At 45.6% G+C, this 7,047-nt stretch overlaps 1 protein-coding gene across 6 annotated transcripts in view; it reads right to left on the reverse strand.

Annotated features, from left to right (window-relative positions):
• SGSM3 (small G protein signaling modulator 3) overlaps positions 1-5,729 on the reverse strand; it is a 43,463-nt gene extending 37,734 nt beyond the window's left edge. For 4 of the 6 annotated variants that reach the window (XM_072843829.1, XM_072843837.1, XM_072843835.1 and 1 more), the window contains exon 1: positions 5,579-5,729. The gene's annotated coding sequence lies outside the window, so the exon portion shown is untranslated. The remainder of the gene's footprint in view (positions 1-5,578) is intronic. The other 2 variants (XM_072843828.1, XM_072843830.1) reach the window with 2 other exon arrangements.
• Between the last annotated feature and the right edge of the window lie 1,318 nt (positions 5,730-7,047).

Here is a 7,047-nt window from a genome sequence, read left to right on the forward strand (position 1 = left end):
GCATGGAGCCCGACGTGGGACTCGACCCCAGGTCTCCAGGATCACGCCCTGGGCCATAGGCCTCGCTAAACCGCTGAGCCACCTGGGCTGCCCCCTAAGATTCAAATTATAGGAGGAGCACATCTATTTGCTTAACACCTATTGGCCTAACCTGGGTCATGTGCCCACCACTTACTAGGTCTGGGATAGATTGTTTCCTCAAAGCAAAACTAAGTTGCTATTCCCAGAAAAACCTAGACTGGATGCTGAGTAGATCCAAACAACTTATATACACTAACTTCTCTCAAAATGTGATGCCTCAAATCTAACATAAGATTCAGGTGTGGAGGAGGAGCAAAGCCCCTACACTTGTTTTGCGACCTTGGGCAAGTTACCACACTCTGCCTCAGTTCCTATCTGTAAGACCGTGATGGTCACAACTTTGTTGTACTTGTAGCAATCAAGTAAGAAAATGTATGTTATACATTTCCTGAGTCCAAAGCTAATTATAGTAGCCAATGCTCATTGACCACCTGTCACAGACATAGATTATTTTATGTAATCTTCAAAACAACCCTATGAAGTAGAAGGTTACTGGAGTCTGACTATCCAGATTCAAATCATGACTCCATCACTGATTTGCGTGACCTTGAACAAGTTACTTGTTGTGTCTGTTTCCTCACCTTAAGTAGGGGTAATTCTAATAACATAGAGGGTGATTGTGAAGACTGAAGTAATACAAGTAAAATTCTTAGAGCTATGCCTACTATATAATAAACACCCAATAAATAATAGCTATTACTATGACTGGTGGTAGTAGTAGTAGTTATCCCAATTTTATAGATGAGCAAAATGAGGCACTGGGAAGTTATAGCATTTAAGTGTTCAAAGTTTCAAGTGGTAGAACAGAATTTGAAACTCATTTTAGATACTCCTACCTACTATACTCCACAGACTTTGAAAGTTGGGGTGGGGGGGGGAAAAGCAGTATTTGGACTTTAACCCTAAACTCAAGTCACACAAATTAAGGATATTTACAAATGAAACTCAAACAAAAGAAGAGGGAAATGAACTGCTGATACGTATCTTTAGAATACCAGCTAAAAGCCTAAGCAGGTATCTAGAGAAAACCAGGAATACTCCTATCATTTTGTTAAGAATAAGTTTTATCTTAGCCCTACTGGAAATCAGGCCCTTCCCAAGGGTAAGCCTTCTGATTAATCCCTTCAATCTCATTTTTTTTAAGATTTTATTTTTAAGTAATCTCTACACCCAACATGGGGCTGGAATTTACAAACCCAAGATCAAGCTCATATGTCCCACCACTGAGCCAGCCAGGAACCCCTTAATCTCTTTTCTAATGTTACTCTTATTTTTTAAAAGATTTTATTTATTCATGAGACACACAGAGAGAGAGAGAGAGAGAGAGAGAGAGAGAGAGGCAGCGACATAGGCAGAGGGAGAAGCAGGCTCCATGCAGGGAGCCCAACGTGGGACTCGATTCCTAGTCTCCAGGATCACACTCCGGGCTGAAGGTGGCGCTAAACTGCTGGGCCACCAGGGCTGCCCTAACGTTATTCTTATTGACAAAGTTATTTAATGATTCCAAAGAAGTTAACTTCCCCAAACAATTCACAGTAGCAGAGAAAAAAAGACACACACACACACACACACACACACAATAAATACCTGCATCATACTGAGAAAACTGTGAGCAAGGCATAATGGTAGAAGACACAGTTAAAACTCTGCCTATCAGGGATCCCTGAGTGGCTCAGGGGTTTAGCGCCTGCCTTTGGCCCAGGGCTTGATCCTGGAGACCCAGGATCAAATCCTGCATCGGGCTCCCTGCATGGAGCCTGCTTCTTCCTCTGCCTGTGTCTCTGCCTCTCTCTCTCCCTGTCTCTCATGAATAGATAAATAAAATCTTTATCTAAAAAAAAAAAAAAAAAAAAAACTCCGCCTACCAAAAAAGGTAAATGCCTCTTGTTTATGAAGTATGACCATCAAGGAACCTAAATGTTCAAAAAGGTGAGGTGATTTTATGTACACTAGTCAAACAATGGTGTCTTCAAAATCAGTTCATGAAGTAAAGCTTCACTCAGTCATATGGTACTGAGAGTACTACCATGTTCTGAATACAATATCCTATGAAGTATTCATTCATCAAATATTTATTGATCACCTACCACTATTCTAGAAGACAGAGGTCAGCTGGTGAAAAAGATAAAGGCCGTACTCTCACAGAGCTTACATTATCAGTAGATATTATAAAAAAGAAATTGAGGCTCAGTTCCCAGGTCTGTTAGACTCTAAAACCTACACTATGTATTTTGACTATATTGTGTCTCACTGGAAAGACACAGCTTCTCCTAAAGTCCACACCTAACCACACAGTCCTGACAGGCTTGTCTGCAACAATTTAGGGTTCCTCTCTGTTGGCAGTCCAGTGTCACTTTCTCAGCGTTCTTACCCCAACTCCCAAGAGCAAAAAGATTGCTTGGTCAGTAGTTTAACACCTCATACTGACATGTATGAATTTCTTTTTCTCCCTCATTAGTCCCTAAACTCCCTCAGGGCAAGAGCCAAGTCTTAGCCTCTTTATAGGTCTAGATGATAGTACAGGAGATAACAGAGAGCTGAATGGAGCTCATGAGAACATTTCAACAGAGTAGAGAGTGGAAACCAGGCTGCAATGAACTAAGGAGTAACAGAAAGAGAGGGCAACGGTGTCTGCTCTTCAAGAACAAGTCTGGAAAGGAAAAAGAGGGAAGTGGAAGTCGTCTGAAGGAGAAATGTGATCACAGGAAAGTTTTATACTTTTCTAAGAATGAGAAAGATTTGAACATATTTGTTGGTAAGGTAATACAGCACAGTAGGAAGAGCAGGGCCGGCAGAGTCAGGCTTGAATTTGATTTCTGGCCTCACTATCCTGGCCTTCTGTCACTTACTATGTCGGCAGGCAAATCACTTAACCTCTGTACTTCAACTTACACATAAATAAAAAGAGAATGATAGAACCTATACCTCACTGTGACAATGACAGCACTTGGCAAACAGAGGAAATCCAATAAATGGTATTGATTATTACTGTATGTGTGGAAGCCTGGACTCTGGTGTTCTAACCCCTCCTACATAGCTTATGCTTCAGTGGATTTCCTATCCTAGTCTATGTGTAATATGTGATGGCAAAGAAACAGGATCCTTATTTCTTCTGTGTGTACCATCCTCTGTGCTATTCCACTTCTTTGTGACAGTCTGCATGAGCGCATGAATGGCTACTGTGGAAAATTACTGATGTCATCAGCTGAGGAAGTAGACAACCTGGAGAACAAGCAGATGAAACTGATGTTAAATCATCAAAATGTACAAGATTCTGGGCTCCTGCCAAAATTCATTGAGAACTAGGAAGAGAGAAACTGAAAACACAAACACAGAACATTGTTTAACTTCCTAAGCCAACAAGGTGTTCCCAGCATCCACCCCAGGCACAGAAAGATGGCTGTATGATAAAAGAGACAGTTCTCGGGGCTCCTGGGTGGCTCAGTAAGTAGGCTGAGCGTCCAGCTCTTGGTTTCTGCTCAGGTTGTGACCTCACAGTCATGGAATCAAGCCCTGAATGCAGTTCTGCACTCAGTGCACAGTCAGCCTCAGATTCTCTCTCAAATAAATTTTAAAAATCAAGGAAGAAAGAAGAGAAAGAAGAGAAAGAAAGAAAGAAAAGGTTCTCTCTTGAGTTCCTGTCTCAATATTTCACCCTAACGTCTGGTTATTTCTGTGAGGTGCTACTTGGGTTCAACCAACTTTTCCGCCATCTGACAAGTTTCCAAATTCGCAAGATTAGTATGCTTTTTAAATATTTTAAATAATTTTTGTTCACAGCCTTTTAAAATTAATGCTCTCGTGCTCACCTCAGCAGCACATATACTAAAGTTAATACTCTGGTCATGGGTCATGTTCACCTGTTACCCATACATGATCAACAGAAACACCTCACACCTTCCTCCTAACCGTATCACGCATCTCCAGGCTACTGTGACAATTAATGAAAAGTCTACATAGGGATCCCTGGGTGGCGCAGCGGTTTGGCGCCTGCCTTTGGCCCAGGGTGCGATCCTGGAGACCCGGGATCGAATCCCACATCAGGCTCCCGGTGCATGGAGCCTGCTTCTCCCTCTGCCTATGTCTCTGCCTCTCTCTCTCTCTCTGTGACTATCATAAATAAATAAAAAAAAAAAAATTAAAAAAAAAAAAAAAAAAGGAAAGGTCTACATATATCTAGGATTATTGGAAGACAGGAAAGATAATGACCTCCATTTAGAATCAATTACAAATTAATCACGGAGAAGAGAAATAAATACGTAAAACAAAGATGATATAATTACTGATTAGAGTTCAGAGAAAGCTGGAAGATAAGGAAGAAGAAGATGAGGAGGAACAGAAGTAAGAAATGTATGTGTATCTACAAACTTAATTACAAACAATCACTAAAAGCTACAAGTAGGGGCGCCTGAGTCAGTTAAGCATCTGACTCAATTTCTGCTCATGGTGATCCTGGAGTCTGGGGATCCAGCTCCAAGTACTGCTCCCTGCTGAGGACAGAGTCGGCTTCAGATTCTTAACCTTTCCCTCTGCTTACTCTAAAACAAATAAAATCTTTTTTAAAAAATAAAAGCTGCAAGCAAACAAGTCAAAGTTGGAAATTCAGTTTTTGTGAATCAAGGTCTTATTAGGAACTTGAATTTACCAAGAAAGAATAAGAAAGAAGGGTTAAGGATATTCCAGGACATCTTTAATAACCCACCAAACCCCAAAAAAGCCAGCAACCAACCCACCACACATTTCAAGACTGGAAAATACGACAGTCATCCATCACAGAAAACAAACTTCAAAACATCTCTTCTTCCTCCATGTAAAAGCATCCTGGATCATTAAACTGAGTATAAGAATAATTTTCGGAATTCCAATCCCAACCACGCTGAGTGACCCCGGCTAACACACGCCTCAGTTTCCCCAGGTGTAACGAGTCTCGGCCTGAATCTGAGCCTGTGTTCTGACCCCGGACCTGAATCTTCAACGTCAAGTCACAAGTTAAACCTGAGAAGAGCCCGCAGCTCAAAGGTGCCCGAGGCAGCTTTAAAAAAAAAACAAAAAGAAAAGAAAAAGAAAGAGGTCCCCCCGCCTGAGGTGCGGCTTCTGTGAAACCGCTCGCGGCTGTGGAGGGGGAGGTCTGCTTTCGGGCTCGAGCCCCCAGGCTCCCCGCTCCCGCCCGCCGCGCTGCGAGGCCGCCCCCGGCCCGGGCGGGGACGCGGGGGCGCAGCGACACGCGGGTCCGAGCCCCGCCGCCGCCCCGCAGGCCCCGCCCCCGCCGCCGCCCCGCCACAGCCCGAGCCCGGCGCCCCCCGCCGGCGCCCCATCCCACGCGGGCACCTGCAAGGACCGACCCCGCCGCTCTCCCGGCCGCGGGCGGCGCTTCTCCCCTCGTCTGCCCCGTCAGCCCGTCCGTCAGGCGGTCGGTCGGTCCACAGCCGCCCCCGCGACCCCAGCGGAGGGGCGGGTGTGGGCGCCGGGCTCCGCAGACCGCTCCTTCCGCACTCACCTGCCTGGCGCGGGATGTCTACCTGGCGGCCGCCAGTCCCTGCCACCTCAGTGCCAACCTGGGTCTGACTCGCGGCTCCACCGCTCCGACCCAGTCAGCGCTCGGCGGCGCCACTGCGCACGCGGGCCGGGCGTAATGCCGCGGAGCATGCTGGGGGCTGTAGTCCTCCGGGACCCCACACACGAACCTCCTTCCTAGCCCAGACCCGGCCCCCGGGCGGTAGCGGGGGGTGGGGCACATTAGTCCTCCGAAGCCCAATTTTAGCCCAGCAATATCCACTGGACTTTCATGTGCACTGCAGCCCGAGCAGCTCAGGGTAATATGGGGTGGACCGGCGGTTGGGATGCAGGACAGATGCGGCAGGACTCTGGAAAGGAGCGGCCCTTACATTTTTTTTTTTTGTTTTTAATAATAAATTTTTTATTGGTGTTCAATTTGCCAACATACAGAATAACACCCAGTGCTCATCCCGTCAAGTGCCCCCCTCAGTGCCCGTCACCCATTCACCCCCACCCCCCGCCCTCCTCCCTTTCCACCACCCCTAGTTCGTTTCCCAGTTAGGAGTCTTTATGTTCTGTTTCCCTTTCTGATATTTCCTACCCATTTCTTCTCCCTTCCCTTCTATTCCCTTTTACTGTTATATTCCCCAAATGAATGAGACCATGTAACGTTTGTCCTTCTCCGATTGACCTATTTCACTCAGCATAATACCCTCCAGTTCCATCCACGTTGAAGCAAATGGTGGGTATTTGTCATTTCTAATGGCTGAGTAATATTCCATTGTATACATAAACCACATCTTCTTTATCCATTCATCTTTCGATGGACACCGAGGCTCCTTCCCCAGTTTGGCTATTGTGGACATTGCTGCTATAAACATCGGGGTGCAGGTGTCCTGGCGTTTCATTGCATCTGTATCTTTGGGGTAAATCCCCAGCAGTGCAATTGCTGGGTCGTAAGGCAGGTCTATTTTTAACTCTTTGAGGAACTTCCACACAGTTTTCCAGAGTGGCTGCACCAGTTCACATTCCCACCAACAGTGTAAGAGGGTTCCCTTTTCTCCGCATCCTCTCCAACATTTTTGTTTTCCTGCCTTGTTAATTTTCCCCATTCTCGGCCCTTACATTTTCTAAATATTTAAGTGCTTTCTTCACAGGTGTACAGAACCAGGCTTAGACCAGTCCGAACCACTCTTACAGAACTCACAAGCCCTGGAAGGAGCCACAAATTGGAACAAATTTGGTTGAGGGCATGCCAAAGAAATTCACTCTCCAGGCATGTATAACCCGGGGGTGGGGGTGGGGGGTGTCAGAAGCCTGAGTTTGGGTCACTCAACCACACTAACACTTAGCTCATCCATAAAATGAGAATGTGAACTTATGGTCGTGAGAACTAGATGCTGTTTCAGAAAATGTTAAATAAGGCACAGTACAAATGAACAGTCCAGGGATGTAGAAGGCCCATCTCCA

Source organism: Canis lupus, chromosome 11 (genome assembly GCF_048164855.1).
Source record: "Canis lupus baileyi chromosome 11, mCanLup2.hap1, whole genome shotgun sequence".
NCBI lineage: Eukaryota > Metazoa > Chordata > Mammalia > Carnivora > Canidae > Canis > Canis lupus.